Source organism: Falco punctatus, assembly GCF_963210335.1.
Source record: "Falco punctatus genome assembly, chromosome: 1".
Classification (NCBI taxonomy): Eukaryota; Metazoa; Chordata; class Aves; order Falconiformes; family Falconidae; genus Falco; species Falco punctatus.
In genome coordinates, this window is record NC_137580.1 from 6,873,315 (window position 1) to 6,895,918 (window position 22,604).

The window sequence follows — 22,604 nt, forward strand, 5'->3', positions numbered from 1 at the left end:
TGTACCTAATTCAAAACCCATTTTTCTTCGTTTCCACTGCTGGTTGTTTTTGTGGTTTGGTTTGTTTTTTTTCCAGTGGTACAGACACATAGTGAAGTAGCAAAGAAAGGCTTGTATCTTTGCAATTTTGACAATGACTTGTCCCTTTAGGAACACAGTGGGGTCATAACTTGAGGAACATCACCTGTACATTCTCTGCCCAGGCTCCTCTAAGACTTACCTAATTGCCCTGGTTTCCACCTGTGGCAGATTTGCTAACAAAACAGTACCACATCTCTAGATCTCTGTGCCAGTATTTACGCTCAAACAGTACAGATACGAGGCATTAATATATTTTTCCACTTTCAAGGTCAAGCAGGCCATATAGTGAGAACAGAAACCTCCAGTAATGTGGACTTTAAAAGCTTTAAGAGAAGACTTATTGCATTATCTTTTTTCTGAGCAAAGGTTTTCGCAGGGTGATGTCCATCAAGTAAAGACAAGTGACAAGCTCAACTGTTTACTTTTACAATATGTTAAACAGTGTTAATCACATCAGCAATTTCTTCTAATCCAGCCTACATTAAATGGTTGCCACACAACCTGGAAAAAGGATAGAATATACCTTAAGCAAAATTCCTTTAGAAAAGCCCATCCTACACCAGAATGTCCCATGAAAACCACAGCTGAACACACTTCTAACAGATACCTGAAGAGACACCAATGTTTTAACATGCCACTCAACAAGGGCAGCGTGTTAATATAGTCTGAGAAAAATCTGCCTTTTGTTATCAAACATATCCTACTTTAATTAAGTCAGATAAATGTATTGCAAAACTAAGGAACAATCCATGTGGTGCTAAAGGTATTAAGGGTGGAGGTTGTTCAAATTTGTGAGGGATACCAATGCAGCATTGCAACAGAGAAGAAGAAATGGCATGCAACTGATTAGGGAAACCCAGAAAAGAGTAAAGACAGGGAGTTTAGATGTATCACATTCATTTTTCAAGTCACCAATTCCTTTAAAACTTCTCTGTTTACGAATACAACAAATTCACACTTTTTCTAAACTAGCATCTTCTGGAAGTTCATCACTTGAGTGGTTTTTTTTACAAGGCTTCTGATGGTGTTGGTTTTTAACAGGATAACTCTATATAATACAATGTTCCCTTAACAGCATTAGCTCACATCTACAGTAAGTGTAGAAGTGCCATCATTACATAAATAAATAAATAAATAAAGATTAAGAAAGCAGTCATGTGCTTAAGTAAAATGCCTTTGAAAGGAGAGAAGGCTGGTTGTGTCATAACAGGAAAGACCTAGAGATGCACAGATGAGACGTTCTGGACGAGAAAAAAAACTAGTGTCACCCTGTACAGTGCTGTGTTTAAACTCAGAAGGATGTGTACTGCCCTGACGCATTCAGTGTTAAATGGCTGATGAGGCTGAATCCTTTTCAATAAGCTATAGCTAAGGACAACTGTGCTTACAATTCTCCATGCTCAATGAACGGGTAAGAAAAGTCCCTTCCAAAACATCCCTCCCTGAGGCTTGTTGAAGACTGTACTAGCAGAATTTTCCACTTCTGCTGTTTGATCTGGATGACAAAGGGATAAGTGAGCTCTACCAAAATACCCTGGCTAGCTGGAAATTAACCTGATTTTGCCTGAGTTAACAGAACCAGATTCATGTATACAGTTATTGGCTATAAATTATTACCCTCATTCACCTTCAAATCTAGTTGCCTGATCTCCTTTGAATTAGTTTTTCAGTTGCAATTGTCAGTACCTAGGATTTTTTAATCCAAACTCAAGGCTTGATCTGCAGTTGTAAATGTAAAGTCTTATATTTTCCTCTGGTAAACCTACAAGATTTAAATCTGAATTCATCTTCTCCCATGGAATATTCCGATTCAGGTGTACCACATGAAGCATGAAGTTGCAAGGCACTCCATTCTTCTTTCTCGCTGTCACTTAGAGCTGCTTTAAAAAAAAAAGAAGGAAAGTGGTGACAGTCTGTCCATGGGTGCTGTATGAATAAAATTACATTTTTATTGTCTAGAAGGCTTAGAATAAGGCACTGTGGAAAAAAATGGCAGGACCTTACAGCAAAATGCTTCCTGCCCTTTTCAAGCTTTTAAATATACTGAAAGGAAGGAGATTTTTTTCATGGTTTTCACTTGGGAAATTAAAACAGTTAACTTAAAAATGAAAATTGAAAACAAAGAAAAAATAAAGAGAGAGTCAAAATAATGCAGTCACAGACAGCTTGGCACTTGCAGAAAACAACTCACTTGTGTTACTGCAGGGCCAATCTCAGGCTAAAATGACTTGCCCCTTGAGACATCATACCCACTGACTGTGACGTGACCTTAGGCTGACTAGCTTAGACTTAGCCATCTAATTTAGGGTAGGTAAATCTCATCTTGCCTAAGATGATCTGTGTGTCTAAATGCCCATCTGTTACTTGCACACACCCCACATCACAATTCTGGAGGCTAGAATACAAAATATTATACTGTGATTGCTTTAGTCACGACCCTTATATAATCATTTTTTACACAGACACGATAGGCTTGATCCTTTGATACCAACAGCCTTTCATGCCCCTCTCAAAATCAATGTGCAGGTTACCCCACACAACTTGGGATATTTAGTCTTTAGACTGTATTCCTGTCTCATATGTTAATTTAACCAAGCTATTTCAGATGTATTATTATATTTCCGTATTATTTCTAGAACTTACTGTCCTGCATATATGCAAAACTACAGCAAAGAAGTAGTTAACTACATTGTAACCAAAACAGACATTGCTTGGGCCAGATTTGACTCTACTCCCTGGATGAGCTGGTTATGAAACATTCTTTGAAACGTACCTTAAGATTCAAACGTACGCTGTATTTCTTCATTTTTTATAACAGAAAGAAGTATTTAAGCAAGCCCTGAAGCTCTGCATACTATCTCCACCACTGATTTACATTCTCTATCACAGGTGGAATGTTGTGGTTGCTCCACTTTTTGATTAAACCGTTTCATCCTGCCCTCTAATGGCAAGTCATCTGTCTGCCACTTCATGTTTTGGGCTGTTATTCCCTGTTTGCCATTTGTTCACGTGCCCCTTGACTAGCTGAGGAAAGCTACCTTTTAAGCCACTAGATTTATCTGGACTATTTTATGAGGGAATTTTTGTTTTGTTTTGCCTACAGCAGTAGACAAGTATTTAATCATCTGTTAGGCATTTGGAAAATGATCGCAAGCACATAGGTGAGCTGTCTCCCTTTGAACTCTGTGCATCATTCTTAGCCCAGACACAATGTGGTGTAAATCCATATAACTGTACTGCAAGACCACTGAACGTTTTACAAAGACTTATGCTGAATTTCACCAGATGAATGCCCGTCGTCCTGATGTTTTCTTAAGTATTTGAGTTCTCACACTTTCTTTTGCATCTACATTTCCCATAACATTCTGCCGTATCCACTTCATCACTCCACACTACAGCAGGAACTGTTCTTTAACCACACTGGACTCAAAAGGAGGCAAGGTTTGTTTGTACCAAAAGTCTTCCTTCCTAAGGCTACATTTACATTAGTCTTTGCAAGCTACAAATCTACTTCCATGTTTGGTGATAAAGTACTTAGACTTGAAGAGGTTTTATACCTAGCTTTAGCAAATTTCTGCAGCTTTTCCAGCTGATTTCTTCTAGCTTGCACTTGGCTGAAATTTTTGGGAAAATACAGAAGAGATCTGTCTTTTACTGTCCACCATAGCAGCAATTTTTTCAAAATCTTCCCTATCACACATATCCACACACTTTTTTCCTTGCAGACATGTTTAAAGTTTAAGTTACAGATCTAAAAGTCAAGAGCTTCTGTGATTTCTATAGCTGAAAGGAACCAATTTGTCTTTCCAATATGACCTTCTCCACAAGAGAGACCACCAAACATGACTCCCAATTTGCATCAAGGTTATTGATTCCATCTGAGTTATGACATGTTCTTCAGAAAGAGGTCCACTCCTGATTTAAAAGGTTCAAGTTACAAAGAAATCTCTACCGCTTTGTGAAAATTCCACTCCATGCAATTTTTAACATGTCACTTTGCCCAACGTCCACACCCATAAAGTCATTAGAGCTTTCCTTGAGCACAAACAGTATGAAAAGCCCAATTAATGATAGAGGAGGTTTCACAACATGCAGTTGAATGATACCTTACTAATAACTTGAGATTCTCACCTGGAATGTCAGTCACATGCTTGCAGATGTTAGCGTGATCTCATTCAAAACACTCCTACTATTTGCTATTCAGTATCCGTATATATGTATATGTAAATATACTTCATTTTTTCAAAATATATATAGATATATTTAATTTTTAGCTTTAAAACCTTGATATTTGTTGAGATCTGAAATCTCTTCTGTTTTCTTTTGACTCTTGTCTACCTCTGGAAGTTCAGAATGCAGATATTAAAACCATATCGATTAAAGGTCTAAAGCAGAATGATACATTTACCCAAACTTTAAATTCACACGTCATATTTTTCTAGCAAGTCTTACTGCCTTCATGCTCCACACCAGCACACATGGTTGAGCTGTACATACCAGCTTATTGCTTTCTGCATCTGGTAGCGCACTGGTACACCACTAAGCCTTCTCAATGCACAGTCTCATAAATTCAGCATCAAAAACACATTCCAATGACCAAGGACAAAACACTCCCTGGAGAAATCAGATTCACTTCCAGAGACTTCCTATGAGACAAGAGTTCTAAAGACTGTATTTCTCAGCTTAGTCAATCTGTCAGACAGCACACATCATAATCCACATGATTATTTACTAAGTATTTAGGGATGCAGCCCTCTGCCAGGTTGGCATTTAGGATGCCAGATCCCTGCTCTGCCACAGACTTTCAGGGTGAATTTAAATAAGCCCTGCCTTCTTTGTGCCTCAGTCCTTCAGCTTCAAAATGGCAATTATTCTCCTTATCCTCTTCTAACTAGCAAGATACATAGTGATAAAGCAGTACTTCAGAAGCTACACAGAGAACTTTTACTACATGCTGAAAAAGAAATAAAGCTTTAAAGTTCTTATTAGTCTGATACATTATTCTGTCATGATTTCTTAAACCAAACATTGCAGGAAAATACACGCTTTGAGATTACAAACCAAGTGAATATTTAAAGCCCCCCTCAGTGCAAGAGGCAGCTGGAACTGCTGTGTCCCCAGAGGACCTCCTGAAGATGTTGTGACCACTTAACTCTAACAGGAGTCCTCCTATAAACCTTTTACAGATCACCCATTTCAACCAGTGTCCCACTCTTCCAATATGTCCTCGTAACTACCTGCCTCCCAATTCCTGTTTCAGATCCCAGTAGAAGAAATACGGAAAGGCAATAATCTCCCAAGTTTTTGTGGGAGATGTCCCAAGACATTTATGGCTGCATTCACACAATCTATTTGCTTTCAGAAGTGAAGTGGAATCAGAAGTTCTCCCCATCCTTCCCCACAGGCTGAGGCTGTTCTCCTTGTGCCACTGTTTGCTGTTCTCTGAATGGTGCCAATCACTGTGTTTCTTTAATTAATTCAAACTGCAAATAAAGCGGCCTAAAGTGAGACGGGATGCCTGCTTTCTCTCCCAAAGAGTGTAAGAAACCTCTGGCCTAGTAAATTAAGTTTCTTATAAAGGTTTGTAAATTAGAGCTCTGGTGCCATAGGCGTTTAGTATTACAGGCTGTTATATTTTAAACATGCAGTTTTAAGACAGTAGCTTCCTGCCGTGAGAATGGGACTCCTCTGGCTGAGCCATTTCAAGCCTACAGGAGAACTGAATCAGCTCTGGCAAGTTCAATCTCGGAAAAAAAGCTGCTCAAGTGTCTATAACTCTCTATTTTAAGCAGATCTAGGCCTTAACAAGCGTTTTCTTGTGGTGGTGTTTGAGGACTCGTTGTTGTTATAGAAACTCGTAGATATTTATTGCTGGTTTTGACATATTTGCAGTTTCCTAGTTACAGGAACGCTTGTTGCAGCTGCATGCGGCAGAGTTTATAAATTCTTGGTTACTAATAGCCCAAATTATAAGAAACCCCCACTTGTCATAATTTTCTAGTTTTTCCCACAGCTGTTGATGGCTTAAGTGAAAAGTGTGAATATTGAAAATCAGTTGTAAAGCTTTATGTGCTGAAGTATGAGGAGTGCATAAAGACTATGTGCTTTATCACTGAAGTCGTGGAGCACAGCTGCCACCTCCCGCTCACACAGCAGACCCTAGGGATCCCAGCCAACTGACGGGAACCTAGGGAGACCAGTCAGTCACCTCTGAGGTCTCCTGGCCAGCTCCCCTAATTCTCTCAACCTTCAGTTTTCACGAGGTCTCTCTTGTTCCTTGAGAAATCGGGGTATTTTAGCACAGCATTTCTGTCTTAAACTTTCAACCTTACCTAGAAGTAGAAAACCAAATTCTTCTCCCACCTACAGTCCCTAAAGTCAAAGCCGTCCTGGATTTGAAATAGAGGGCACATCTGCAGAATGTCTGCATTTGGGTTTTGGTGATGACAATACAGAAAAGGGAGAGATCAGGTGAGTATATTCAGGAATTAATCAAAAGCATAAGATAAGATTCTTCATAGTTATTGAAAGGCTTAAAGCCATGCCTAAGCTTATTGTCTGCAATCATTTAGATGATTACATTGTTGGCCCTCTTTGGTTGTCATTCATCTATGTACTTTACTGCATGTTACAGATTAAAGGAGTCTATCCTATCATATATTACTCCTTGTGAGCTTACCTTCATGAAATAGAAACTTCTAGAGATAACAACCACCATAAGAAAATGTTGTAGCACTGATGGTTTTGGTTTATTACCTAGGGCACGATGAATACTGAAAATGTTCATTGCCACTGCAGGGGCTATGTGGAAAAAAGAATGCAAAAAATTTTACAAAAAATTTTGACTGTGACCCTGGGAGTGAAGCCACAAGTCACATGCTCTTTAACATGTAAAGAGAGGACGTTCTTGAAGAATAATGAAATCCATTAATGTTCATACAGCAATGGCTTCATTCAGAATTCAGAGTCCTGAAAGGACAAGGCCTCAAGCTCCGAGGTAGAAAAACCTCCAAATACTTGAGATTCAGAAAGGGCTCTTGAAAGCTGTAATGATTTTTCTGGCATTTTGACAGTGGGGATATGCCTTTTGACTGTCACTCATTCTTCAGACAAAGGCTATCTTCATGAATATTTGTCCAGCACTACTGTAAGGCAGCTTACAACAGCACCGAGGACCAGTTCTCATATAAAAATTGCTCAAGACAAATCCAGGTGGAGGGGTCATCAGTGTAGCCTTGAAAAAGACAGCTGTATCCCCTACCAACTGCAAGAGACTCCAGGAATCACACTCTTAAAAAGTCATGTCTGACACTGCTGCTTTACTTTCTTTTTACGAGCACAACTGTGTGGGAGATGATGTTACCAAAGAATCGTGGTTAATACCTTTTTTTCATTAAGTCCTGCCTAACTGAGGCAAGACCAGCTGTTTCAGGATAAACCAGGAATAAACATAAGTTGCTCTGAGTGAAGCTTTGAGGGGTACTTTAGTCATCTTTTTACAACAATCCAACAAGTATGACATTTCAACATCCTTCAACATTCAACATTGAGTGAGATAGCTCAAAGTTTCCTTCCTTATCCATAAGGAATAAACAAGTATGGAAAACCCAGACATCTGTCCTGCTTGAAGGGGGAAGCCCCACCATGCCCCATCCTTCTTACTTCTCTTTCAGAGTTACCGTACTGTTGTTTATCTCCTCCAGTGTCCCATAAAATTTGGCTGGTGGTCTACCCATTTATGGACCCATCAGCTCTCTACGCCCTTGCACAGAGCTCCAAACCTTCTAAGTTTCACGTAGCACCTTCTCACCCTTCTACAAATTGTGTGCAAAAGGAAGCTATCACAAGACACTGAGCTGGTACAACTACCACGGTAACGTTCCCTTTTCCTCTTGTAAGGGAAATCTCTGCAAGCAAAGAGTACTCTTTAAATATTCACAATTTCTAGAGGTATAACATTTTACATAATTGGATACCTCATTCGTTTTTATATATGTTGACAGAAAGATTCTTCCCTTTACAGTAATATATATAATTGAGCACTTCTGGATTCAGCTACAGAAAGATGGACGGGTGCCGACACCCATTTTTCATGGTTTGCCTTTAATTCAAAATCTGTCTGTGGCTGAGCCCGGCCCTATAGGATTGACTGAACAAATATGATACTGGCTATTCCTCCGCAGTTAGGGTACATCAGGACAAATGACATGAAGCATCTTGCCATTTCACTACAATTAAAACTTATTGGAACCATAACCAGTGCCGTATTAATGAATCCAAATCTTTACTATTGTGGTATTGGAACAGACAACTTCCAGAAGAGGAAATGGGAAGGCAGCCATCAACCTCAAGAAGACAGGGGAAGAAATCATTTTTCTGGAGAATCCTAATGAGGATATTGAAACAGTGCTCTATGACAAGAAGAGCTGCCAACAGACGCCAAAAAAAAAGTGAGGGCAAGAGCAAAGGAGAAAGAAATTTCAGGACCCTTTCCACCAGATCCCAAACATTCTTAAACTAAGTGCAAGTGATGATTTCTTGCACAGGAAAATGAGATCTTTCCTCCCCACACAAATAAATAGTATAAATCCCTTATTTAGTGATACTTCTTATTAACGTTCTTTTATACGATACTTTGAAAAGGGGTAGTGAGAAAGGAATGACACATTGCAGACACGAAGGGCACATGTATCACAAATAGTTAAAATTCGGAAGGTATTTCTTTCTAGCTATCCTAACGGCTGAATTATGTAACTATTTAAAGTCATCCATAAACCAATTATTAATCGTTTATGTATGTTTACATCACATATTCTCATTAATAGAGTTGTATAGTTCCTACGGCCATGGCAACCAAACTCATTCCTCTTAAAATCAGAGGGCAGGGAGGAATAGGTAGAGAATCACTCCACGAAGTACCCACAACATATGACATTAGCAAACCACCACTTTGAGAAAGCTACTGCCCCACAAATATTAACTAGAAAATGACATGTACCAAAACAGGGGAAAAGGGACAACTAATTCATACCGTCTGTCAGAAAATCCTAGACCTGTGTGTTGGCAGGCTGTCAAAAGGAGACAAGGAAGGAAGGGGAAGAGGCAAATTCCTGAGATGAGAAGCTTTCTAACAGGAAAACCCCATAACCTCCCACGGAAAGCTTTGCCTCAGGAACAAACAGCTAGTTGTATGTCCCACAGCTTAGTATGAGGTGAGAGGCTATGTCTTAGACAACAGGTCCCAGACACGCTAGGGTTTGAAGGTCATCACCAACAGCTTGGGTTGCACCTGGATGGGAACAGGAAACCAGTGCAGAAACAAGAGCACAAGCATTATCCTCTCTCAGAAGCTCACCTCACAGACGGGAGTGCTCGGTAATAGCTGTAAATTCCTCAAAGATTGGCTTTAATTAGAGCCTAACCTTGCCGTGAGAGGGATGGAGGGCCATTACACACTCTGCAGGAGTGATCCCAGTCTCCTGCCTAGCTGCAGATGATGAAAGGCACTATTGCTTACTGCTGCTACTCCAGATTGCAAGGGCAGTGACAGACTTTAAAGAAAGCCAAGACTGCAAAACTACATCATGGTGAGAAGAATGATTACAACATAAGAAGGCTGAGAATTCCTACAATCAGCCTGAGCTGGCCTACCCTAACTCCTTTCTGGCAAATCACCACAGGCATTTAAACTCTTTCCTCATTCACGCTCACAGGATTTTATCATGCAATACGAAGACTACAGTAAGGCAAGAGCCACATCTTATGGACACTTAGATTACGTCTATACTAAAAAAAAAAAAATCAGCAGTAATTTCTGTTCCTAGTTCTGCACCCTAATTGCATCCCAGATACATCAGGGCAGGCTCATCCATGCACCAGTCCTGTCTTCCACGTCCTGGTTTCAAGGCACAGGATCCTTAGGTGCAAGTCCCACAATGGAGACATAAGGTCCTGCACCAGGCACCCTCTCCAAACGAGAGCCACAGTAGCAGCACAAAGCTTCCCCTAGCTTGCCTCAGCCTGTCCAAATGGACACAGCTGGTGATGCTGTCCTATTCCACTAGTACTTCTCCATAGCTGAAAGCTGTTCTGTTATTAGACAGTATACAAAATGATTGCCCAGTCTGCATTTATGAAGTCCATGGAACACACTACAGTAAGAGATTTAGGAATAAAACCAAAAATAAACACCAAATGCACAAACTCTTTACACTTCAACTCATGACGTGCTAACCTGCACCCAGTCCTGTGCCCTCCGACGTGCTAAGTCAGCTTCCATTCCCAGCAGGAATGAATCACAACCCAGCTCTACACATTCTTTCAAATGTCTCTCCAAGCAAAAAAAGCCTCACTGCTGTTTTATCGGTGTCGAATCACAGACGGTCCACTCTCAGCTAGACCCTTATCTGATCACCAAGTAATGGCCATATACAACTCTGGGCACATAAACTTGATTTAGTATAACTGTGAGACCATAACGTTATTCAGGGAAAATACTAAGAGTGGAGAATTTCTCTTCTGAAAAGAAGATAAAAATCAAAATGTTAGTTTAACGACACTGCAGTTTAAAGTCTTCTTCAGAGCTTCCTGTAAAGTCAACATGCAAAACAACAACAAAAAAACCTAAACCCACCCAACCAAACAACATAAAAATCCATGAAACACATCCAAGAAACCAAACCCCACAAAAATAAAATCCACAAAAAAACCCCAAACTCAAACCACAAAACAAGCAAAAAACCAAACAAACCGAACAAACCAAAAAGGACGAGGAGCTGCACGAAAATCTGGAAAGCAGAATTACTAGGAAAACTGAGGTTGCCCAATTATAACATTTGAACAAAGGGAACTCTTTGCCTATCCCTCACACATACACATTACGTGTAAACCTAAGTGGAGCTCCAGGTACCTTATGGACATACACAGCAAACCTTGGGTGAAAGAACAATAAAATAAGGAGTTAGTGACTTTAGATATCACTGTGGATCTCAACCAGAACTGATTCACTAGCAGGGAAACTGCCTCCCAGTTACCATTAGTAGGGCTGGAACTGGATCATCCTTACCTACAACACAAAGACCATCCCATCCTTTTACTAGCCATTCACATTAAGATGGTGCACTGAGATAGCTGAGCCCTAGTCCTGTGTTAAGCTCTGCTCCAAGGATGATTGTCCCCAGCAGAAGGATGAAGCAGACAGCTGTGGGGTTAAGTTCTTAAACTTCTGCAGTCAGATTAGTCTGTGCTTTCACCCTGAATTACTCCAACCTATTTAGAAGACATGCCCACTTTGGTTTCTCTCAGAAACTCAACATTTGTTCTTTCTTCCTACTGCCTTCCAATAGGAAGGAACTTGTTTTATGTTAAGGATGTACAGAGTTGGTCTATGTGCATGGGAAACGCATTGGAATCCAGCAGCTTCGGAAGAATGCAGGAGGAAGAAGAAAATCTTTGCACTAGTCTATCACAATGGAGAACACACACATGTCCAAAACCAAATGAAAGCACAAATACACTTCAGAGAAAATGGAGAAACAGACAAAAATTGCATACTCAGAGACAGATGCTTCGAGCACTTGGTTGAGGCTTTACTACAGCATTTGCTTGACAGTTACCCTGCAAATCAAAATTTATCCAGAGCATTTGCAGTTCCTTCCTCTGCCCTGTATTTGCATCCTGGGGACCACAAGACCCATGACTGCAACAGCAGCAAACCTTTGAGCTAATTAGGGAACATGCTGGAAAAATGAAAGTTTTCTTGCTTTATTCTACCTAAACACAAACCTTTTACAATGGTAACTAGTGACTGCTCTACAATGTGTTTTCCAGTAAGAACGTGTCCTCGCTCTGTAGTAAAAACTATTAAGGAAAAAAAAAAAACCCATAATACAACGGTTTCAATTTAAAATGTATCATTTTAAATGCATGCACAGATCCATTTTTATTTTCTTATCCTTCCAAACTGTTGCAAGTTTTCCGAGGCACACTAAGGACAGAAGTAAGGAAAGCAGCTTTGCTGTGTATCGCTGCCATCTAGTGGCATTCTGCTCTGGTGAGACTCTATTTAATTTTTAGCAGAAAATTAAAGATTACTTCAGTTCACAGCTCCTATTGTGCTGTATAGGTCTTCAATGTAAAGAAGAAATTTCAGTTCATATGGTGGTATAAGTGTGATCATATCACCGTAATGAGATATTTATTGACTTTGCGTAACTGCTATACCTACAAATTACCCACAGGAGAACAATAGGGGTTTTTTTCAAGGGTTTTTTCTTCTGTGAAGGCAAAGTTACAAGCATTAGAAAATCAGTGATGTTATTAAAACATAATTAACCACCACAAACTTAATTACTTGCCTATGACATTTGCATTACGTGAGCTTCAGCGGCTTGTACAAAAGCAGTCATTATAGTCACTGCTATTTCTTTCAGCTGCTTGTGATAAACTATCCATAAGGATCTGATTATTAAAAACTTCTGACAATGACAGGGATTTGGGAAATGTAAGGGCAAGATGTGCCAAATATTAAGAGTGGACACGTCTGAGCTGCAAAGGAGAGGTCACATTCACTCCATGAAACACCACGGTGTCACTGCTCTAGCCTGCTTTGTGTCCAGGCTAGCTCGGCTAAGTCAGACCTTTCTGTCCCAGAACCGGCAGTGTAGGTCTGAACAAACAAGGATTTGAGAGACACCAGGATTTCAGAGGCAGCTATACAAGTAAAAGGTAGCTCTTGGGAGAAGGAGCAGAATCTGAGAAGCGGGATGACAACATGTAAGAGCAATAAACGTAATAGCATGGTCTGATACCATAGCCCAGATTGTATCTTCATTTCTTTTATGCTCTAGACTTCTGGGAGGTATTACACAGTCCCGTATATGGCTGAAAGTAATTTACAAGCCCATGGCAAGGGCCAAAATCAAGAAAACTTATATCAGACAGTGTTCCTAACAGGGAACCTCATAAAGGTATGTTGGGGGGAAAAAAAAAAAAAAAAAAAAAAAAGTCATTCAGCATATTACAAAGCCCATTCTCTAAGGAGGTCATTGAAGTCAAATAAATTTCATAGGTCTTTCCTATGCAATAATTCAGGTGCAGTTAATATGCCCCAGAATACCAATAACAGCTAGACGCAGAGGTCATTTATTAACATTTTATCAATAGGATCTTTATGAGATGCAGGCTCCTTCTTCAAGATCCACCCCATGCCAACAACTCAGAACATCAATACTGTGCAGAAACCTACCTCATTGCAATCATCCATTCCAGACAGCTGACCGAGCAATATGAAGTTAGCAAATGTCTTTGGGAGATACTCAACCCTCTGCCTCCATCTCAAGCCAAAACTAACTTCAGACTTGCTGGGCAAAGGAAAAGACTGCCTTCCGCCAGCCACCAGAGGTTTTCATATGAAGTATGATAGCATCATGTTTCTTCTGAATAGTAAATCAGTTCAGCCTAGTGCTCGTTTCTTCCTTGCCCGGGGTTCATCATTTCAGTAGAACAATGATGGGTTTTGTTCCACATACCCTGGACCCAACAGAGCTTCCTGATACTTCACTACACAGGATGCAAGCAGATCAGTTGGTTAGTTGACTGTACCCCCTGTACATAACATGGATTTTACTACTTTTTCAACTGGGGTGGCTTTTCAATGAAGTTGAGATAATATTATTTGAGTACACAGGAGAAAAATATTGTCACACAACTGAATAGAGAAAAGTCAAGCTCACTTGCTGAAAAATCTCCACTCACGATGCTCCATTGTTCCAGGTTTAGGAAGACTGAGATTTCCTTTAAGGTCCATCTAAGTAACAAATATTCAGAGCAGTCATACTGGGGAGTGCTGCTGATCCCACCACTTCAATAATCAGCTGAGAAAAAAAACCCTTTCATAAATCACATAGATCATAATGCAAAATTCTGTTTAAAAAGTCAATAATGTGATCAATCCAACTGGACAAAACATTTAAGATAAATCACACAAGATTTGGCCCTGATATCTGAACGGCCACTCTTTCACACTAAACGTTTAGGATTTCTCAGTTTTCATTTCTAAGTGTTAAAACAGCTTTCTCAGAGCGTTCAGCAATTCTGTTTATAAATACATTTGGTTTGAAGTAATATTTTTCAGTTAAATGCAACACTGCTTATAAAAACATCACTTCTATCCTGTCCTCCCAGCAATTTCCAGTGAGCTGCTACATCTTGTTTCCTCCAAACTACAATCATCTTCCACCCCCGCCTACCACACATTAGAAGCCAGATACAGATATCAAATATGGGGCATAATGGGCATTAAATTAAGACCTCCCAGCTGTCTCCTGACAGTTTCATTGCATAATGGTGACCTTTGCGTGTCTTGTTCACAACATTTAAAAAAAAACCACAAAACTATACAATTCCAGACTGCAGATAAAAAAATAAAATAAAATTAAAAAATTGAAAGAAAAAGTCCTATGATATATCTAGGGGCAGGGTAGGGTCTTCACTTATTTGCATATATGGATGACCTTATTAGAATTGCTTTGATGCTTCCTAAAGGTGTAATATTTCATTTCTTAATAGTCATTCTTGCCTTCCTTCTTGCTGAAAAGTGATAGTTCGCTTTGAAAGCAGAGATTTATACTGCAGACTCTTCATTTAAACCTTATGTAAAGAAATAAAATCTTTATGTCCACACATATTTGAGCTCCTACCTTCATACATTTACAGCGTGTTACATTTCCCAGCTTTCCCATATTTAATGTTTTACAGCCTGTTCTCCAGATTCAGGTAGTAAAAGGATTGAAGGCCAGAAAACAGAAAGCAGGCAGCAGCTCACTATTTTAATTAGAAATGGACCAACACAGCAATCTCCAAACTGTTAGTTGTACGGTGGTACTAGCAAAACCACTCACTGGAATAAGAGCAATGTCATCTATGACTTCTACCAAAATATTTTAGTTTAGAGAGTTTAATATCCTTTAAACGAATCCTTGTTTGGCCATGTGTTGTCTCATCAGCATTCAGAAATACCACGTTAAATAGAAAAAGGTCAAGATAAGGAGGAATAACTATTCCTACATTTTATGAAGGCTTCACTCCACCCTGTCAGGTTTGCATCTCCCAGCCAAGACATGTGACATTTTCTGCAGGTGGCAGCACAGCGGTATTGGTATTTTAGCGTGCATCTGACAAGCATTTCCCATGCATTTGGAAGAAGAATTTGTTCATGAGAGAGAATCATCAAAAAGAACTTATTAACAATACTTCACAGTTTGTGAAGTCTGACCACTGCTTTACATCCTCCCACCTTTCACTCTCCATGTGTTCCACTCTTCCCCCACCCCAAGCTTTCACACTATATCCTCTAAAAAGCAAAACTGAAAATAGGTAGATATTACCGGTTGGAGACCTCTAAACAACCATCCTATATCTTTCTCTTTCTCTGAAGGAGGACTAAATATCACTCTGCAAATACTCTTCAGCTGTTTATCTAATCCAGAAATGCCACCTGTCCCAGAAGAGCCTGCAAGGTCTATCACACAGCCACCCACGAGTAAACCATGCTGGTACCTCCCACCATCACTGGACACACGGCAGGGATGCGCTCCCACGTGTGCACACATGGCTCACCAAATGACTGGCTTCCAGGTCCCCCAGCACCCCACAGCACACATGCTGAAGAAAAAAATGGGTAAGTGGGCACCACAACCTGGGCCTTGTCCATGAGTTAATGGCTCAGAAAGGGGGTAGGCAGGAGCTGACAGAAGCTGTACGAGTTATTTTGGCAAGGCAAGCTTTGTCTGGCCCACAGCCTGCAGGCTACTCCTTAAAATACTTTGCTGAAGTTTTCCTTTATTTGTTCCATGTAGATCATGCTTTCCAAACCTATGCCTGTTGCTATCCTCGCGATTCTCTCTTATTATCGCATTTCTTTTCCTTTTTATTATTTTTTTTTAATTACATCATTAAAATGTGGCTCCCTGAAATATGGATGCAACGCTACCGCCAGTACCTCACAAGTACTCAGCTAGTCATAGCAATTACTGTTCACAAGTTATTCTTTCAAATACTTTTCAGAACCAAGTTCCTCCTCTACAACAGCGTGACAATACTGACTTCTGCTCGCTCTCAGTCCCCTCTGATCTTCCTTTGTGCTGCTGCTCACCAAAACCTTACTCCTGCTTATGCGCCAGATTTATGCATTAAACTACATGTCTCCTGTAAATTCCTCAAGTCCATGCAGAAAGCCAAGTATGCTTCGGGTGAAGTAAAGCAAGTAAAGCTGGGATGAAATCTCAAATAGCCAAGATTCCAGGTGTGACTAGTAACAGTGGCTGTCTCTAAGCAGCAGCTCAGCTGTTCATCACAGTGTACACTGCAGTCCTGAGCTTTTGCTATCCTGGGCTGTAGGACTGGTAGAGAACAGGATAATTAATTCCCTAACCCTTCATTAAAAGCTCCTTTGTGAAGGAAATCAGGGGATACAGGCCATTGAGAAAAAGTGTCCCAACATGAAATTAGTATAGACCTGCTGTCCTCTGGGAAGTGGGATGCTCCCAAGGGCCCCCATTTTAGACACTCTCAGCCAGGCTGCCCATTAATGCTATCAGTAGAATCATTCAGGACTTCCAACTGACCCCACAGTACCTTGTTTCAGACAAAACTCCGTTCCCAAACACCACAATTGATCATAAAAGTTAACTGGAACAATTATAAATATAATTAACTAACAGACCACAGTGCGGAGAACCTAACAGTGCTATATGTTCACTTACATGTTGTGCTGCCCGATACAGTATCTGGAGTCACACAATGTTAAATTAAAAGCAATAGAGTCAAAAACACCACCAAGATTATGATAACTGAGAAAGTTCCATTTTTTTTCCATTCCATTTTCTGTCTCCTCAGCTCACCCAGGGTTTCACTTGCCAGGGTGAAACTAGCAAAGAGCAGGTATTTCACACACCTATTGAAAAGCCTGTTCAGGAGACGAGAACAACCTAACCCACAAGGGGTGAGAAGGACATGCTGCTGCAGGCACAAGCTCCCTTTCCCTTCACAGGCATAACAACTTCTTGGGATAGGGTACAGGTTCGTGAATGTCCAGTAACTCCCTAGCAGTGCAAAAAAAATAAAAAAATAAAAAAATTTAAAGATATAGATGGTAAAGACGGATTGCTGATTTTAACTCTGCTACATGAACTCTATTCCTACATGCATCCCTTTCAAAAATCTTTAAAGAAATCCACCAAAAAAAAAATCTATGTTTAATTAGCCTTTGCCTAAAACAAGCTCTATTCTTTCCCCAGTGTTTTGTTACCATCCAAGAACTAAGGCTAAGCTCTCAAGTCGTTCTCCTTAACTCTTCAATAACACTGATTAGCCCTGCATAAAATAGCAGTGGCATAAACAAGTATCACAGAAGTGAGCTACAAAACCAGAAAGTACAGAAAAAAGGCACAATAAAATGAAAAGGTCATGGCCAAATAAATCCTAATCTGACACCTTGTGCCTCTTTAATCTTTTAGCACAGACAGAAGGTAAGGAGGTAAAAGATTAAGAACCACCCACACAGCTCAATATCTTGAAGTCTGACTGAAGCTTTTGTTCGGGTACCTCTTGGCCAGAACACCATTCCTTGCTCTCTAAACCTAGCCTCTGATAGACAGAATAGTATCTTATTTCCAAACAGTTATTTCAGGAGGGAGGGATTTATCCTGCATGGACTTACTCTGATATAAATCCTTGCCTCTAACTGCAATAAAACCTCTTTGTGATGACTTTTGACAAAGCAAACTTCCGAAAGAAGCCTTCCAGAGTTACCCTGCTTCAGTAAGAGTGAATGGAAGAGAGCAGAATTGCTATTGGTGAAGGCAAACCGGCTTTGCACACTCCATGTATTTTGCCTTTGGATTTCTTTGCAAAATTCAAAAAAGTAAGTTTTCATGTACATGCTTATAGGTTTGGAAGCAACAACTTAACCTCAGCTTGAGGTACTATGAATTATTACAGAGATGCAAGAAGCCATTGAATCCAACAGAGCTGCTGCCCGGGAAGGACAGGGAAGAGATGGGTTCTGGCATCTCTCACTAAAAGCAGCGAGCAAGCTGTGCTTTAGTGTTCCTTCCTCTGAAAAGGGAAACACAGCACACGTCCCTGCCTGTCAAGCTGAGAAGTGAAACTTCTTTGAAAACACAGATGCTCCAGGGAATCTCATGGAAAATATCTCCAACAAACCAATCCCTGTGGGTTTCCAAGGAGTCCGAAACCTCAATGGTCTGTCAGAAATGATGCCTAGTTATTGCTAAGCCTTTCTAGAAAAAGATGCAGAGAGCCAGCTGTATGTCTTTGGCAACAATCAGTGAACCACAGCAAAAGCTTGCCTTTTTTTAATGAAGTATTTATATTAATATTGTCACTGCTGTTCTCTTCCAAAAGTTCAATTTGCAATGGTGCCTCAATCTCAGCTTAAAAAAAAAAACCAAAAAAACACCAAAAAACAACAAACACCAACCACCAAAAGAAAAAAGAACATGTAAATCCATATCATGTGATGCACTAACCCATCACATGAAACCTCTCTCCACATGACAAGCTGTCTGAGACATACTGCTATTATATACAATAAAAACTGTGGGAAACCGGGATCCAGAGAAATACTCATTTATTTACAAAGTTGGAAACTTTGTCTTTATTCAGACCAATGTACCCTCAACTCAACACGTAGACTTATGCATATTCCCCTGTATAAATTTCTACAACTAAGTTGCAGTTACCACATATAACTACACATGTTGGAACAACCAAAGCAGATTTTTCACAGAGTACAGCTACTGTATGCAGTACAAACTAAGGTTATTATAACCAAGAAATGTCAGACCTGCAAAGCCAGGAAGGAAAATCATCTTCACAAGCTATCAGTTCACAAATTTATATAAAATGAAGAATGGAAAATTATTGTTGTGCATGGCAGTGGTGCTCAACTCGGGAATATAGACCAATGATGTTAGTAAATAGCAATGACATCCATGTACACACGTGCCTATTGCACACACACACACAAAGTGCCAGCCCTAGGTATAAAAATCTGAACACTCTTCGGCATGATGCAAGCATAAGGCGGCTATACATTGGTAGTTCAAATATAACAAAAAATTGCAATGAACAGCAGCAGAAGAAGTTGCCAGGAAATTCTAATTAAAAGTGCATTTTGACCAAAAAAGGCAGGAAATCAGTATAGAATAATTTCTAAGAGAAAACAGGCTTTCTATTCTCCTGTACCTGTTACAAGCAAGTATTGGATTTAGCAACAAACATATTTATGTTCAGATCCCACACTATTAAGAACATTACCAAAAATCTTTATAGTCCTTGTATCATATGGCTGCCCTAAAACGTCCTGCCCATCCCATTACATGTTACAGGAATCTGCAAACTTACGATCTACAGGTAGCAGTCCAAAACCCGCTCTCAACAATTTCTGAATTTCATTATAGCAGCTCTGCTGACAAAACCGAGAACAGTGTGGCCCCACAGTTCAAAAGCAGACTTCAAACCTCTCTCACCGAGTCGGTCACTGAGGTCCCCACAGAACAGCAGCTATCCTGGACTGAGAAAATTCATATGCAGAGGGTGGCGAGACCACTGAAATCAGTGTTTTCCTTTGATTTTCAAGAAAAAGCAGGCCTTCCAACCATGGCCTTCACATTCATATGGCAAGATCTTTTAGAATTTCATAAAAGAGAATAAAATAGAAGTCCTTTAATATTCAATATGAACTAATCCTTAGGAATAGATAATTTATGAGAATTCTAAAATAATTGCTGTAAAAATGCGTAGCATTAGAAACTGAGCATCTGTTCTATATAACTTTTTAATTGTCATGCAGGATTAGAGAAGAAGCATACCTTTTCTTGTTCATTTTTATAGGTTGGTTCATAATTCATGTAGAAAGGTTATCATTTTCTATTAAATGCCACAGCACTTTTTCACACAGGAGTCTTATTCTTTTCTCTCTGTTAATGTCTTATTTGAGGAGGGGAACGTAGTCTGCAGCCAAGTCTCCACTATTTGCTTTGGACAGTAAGTTTTGCAGCTGAGCCCATAAGGTTTCTCCATATAATTATAAAGCATGTCTGAATATTTCAGTGGTGGGTGGACAATTACATATGTCAAAACTTTCCTTCCAGATAATAACAAAACTGCATGGATAGCAAACCTGTTATATGAACCTTCAAATTAAATGCCCAACATCATATCAATTCTTCATCTGAAATACCCTGCTGGGCAGCACACATGGAAATTACCTTATGTGAAAGAAAGAGCTATTCAGCAGGGCAAGTATTAACACTATCTGGCATAAAAATCTTGCTTTGGCATAGGTTTTAGGTCAAGAAAGAATAAACAATGGCACAAGAAACCCTCCCAGCTGAATATTTTAATGCTAGTTAAAGTAAAAGGTGAAAACTCCTTCCAAGACCTTTTATTCTTCAGATAGCATATGAATTACCTGAACCAAATTCAATTTCAGCCATTAATTCAAAAGCATTATCTCAAGTATCATTAAAAAGGCATCATCCTCTCTCACAAAGTATAATTTTCACTTCAATCACCTCACGTACCTACATTAGCTTTGAAACCCCCATTTTCTACCTTCAGTGGTTTTACTACAATACTACATACATTTACTTTCTGTCCATTTTTTCATAGGGGCAGTAGTCCCCTCTGCTGCATATAGAACAAAACTGATGATGACTGTAAAAAAGTATATTTAAAAAATGCACTTGCACATGAGCAACAGGAAAAGGTACTGACACCTACCAAACTAAAGTTTTCTACCAAACTAAAATGCTTGTGAAGCAGGATGTCCGATGCCCTCCACAACAACTTCCACACAGTTCTTCCAAAATATAATCTTTCTATTAAAGCTATAATAGCTGTGTAAACAAAAAGCAGTTTATGATCGTTTCTGTATGTATCAAAATGTGTTTGTCATTGCAGTTTGCAAAAGAGAATTTCCTGTTTACAAGCTCATATTCTTTCCTGAATTCAAATGCATTCTTGAACAAAACCCTTCCACACTACTCCTCATCTCCTTTCAAGTGAAAAAGTATTTTGTTGAGCATTTTTGGTTTGAGTTAACCATAATAATGCAATACTTTGACCTCTTCATATCTTTAAAAATTAAAAAGAAATAAATGTATTGACAAATTAATAAGGAACTTTGGCTATTAGGATGTAATATATGGATATAAACAACATTATAGATCTAAGAAGTCCCATTTATGAGGCGACTCTACCACATAGTTGGCTATGTGCAAATGCAGCAAGCCCAAAGCCTTTATTTGTCAGCTTTTCTCAACAGCTGTTCAGCGTCATTCACATAAGTCTGACTTTTTGTTATATTTATAATAATCCATGCATTATTTAAGACAAAAGACTCATGGAATTATGCAGAGACATTAATTTGCCTTATTTTCCTGTTTCTAATGTATCCAAAAAAGTCTTTTTTTCCTACTTTTATTTACTCATATGATCATGGAAGAACGTGTGTTAGTTATGCTCTCACTGCATAATCACATAAATTCAAAGTTAAAATATGTTATATTCATGAACTCGAGTATTTCTTTCTGTAAAGGAAAGGGGCCAAAGTCACAAGGGTAGAAATTAAGGTGGAGTGAACAAATACACTGTGTGGAGTATGACCGAGTCATCCATGTACCACTTCAAACACTGACCTGGAGACACACCTGAACACCACCGGAGAGCTCAGTCCCTGCATCATCAATTTCCAGGCTTCTGGGTTAAGACTGCCCAAATTTCTAGTTTATTTGCCTGAGGCCAGTCTAACTCTGATGGATTCAACTTAATTATTTCTGACTTCCAACAGAATAAAAGATTTATTATCAAGTTTAACAATAATATATGGGATGTAAACTAGCCACAAGACAATAACGTACCCTTGGTCACTGGTAGCTTCTTTCAGTATCATGCTAGACTGAGATTGCTGCATACATTATTCGGGTCCAAAGTCAGCATATTCAGAAAAAGTGCCATATTTACTTACATGGAAATTGTATTACATGAAACAGCTACCAAGTATAGAGCCTGTTATTTTGCCAGTTATGGATTTGTAGTCTTAGAAACCTGTTTCATAAAACTGTTACAAATTATGGTGACATTTGCTAAAGAATGGTAAGCTTGATTTAATATTAATATTTTAAAGAATATAACAGCTCAGCCTCAGAGGCATTCCAGAGAACAACCACTGGGCTAAAGGCTCAACCAAGTAATTTTCTGTAATACAGAAGGGGGTTTGGGCTTATTTTCAACAGTGCTTCTTATAAGGGTCCTTTACTCATGAAAGCAAATAATTTTTGTATTTGCAAACTAATCACTTGACTGAAAAAGTATTTTTATATAAAACATATCTAGTTATGTGGGTACTATGATGGAAGTAACAGCCACAAAGCTGAAGGCTTTAATTGTATATTGTAGGCAGAATCCCGATCCGGTACTTGTTGTACTTCTGAACT

The 22,604-nt window shown here is 39.3% G+C and overlaps 1 long non-coding RNA gene across 1 annotated transcript in view; it reads left to right on the plus strand.

The window, feature by feature from the left end:
• LOC308058278 overlaps positions 1 to 22,604 on the plus strand; it is a 70,860-nt gene that overhangs the window by 35,970 nt on the left and 12,286 nt on the right. Inside the window, exon 2 of the long non-coding RNA XR_013925763.1 lies at positions 1 to 22,604. This exon is cut by the window's right edge and continues 12,286 nt beyond it. This is a non-coding gene — a long non-coding RNA (uncharacterized lncRNA).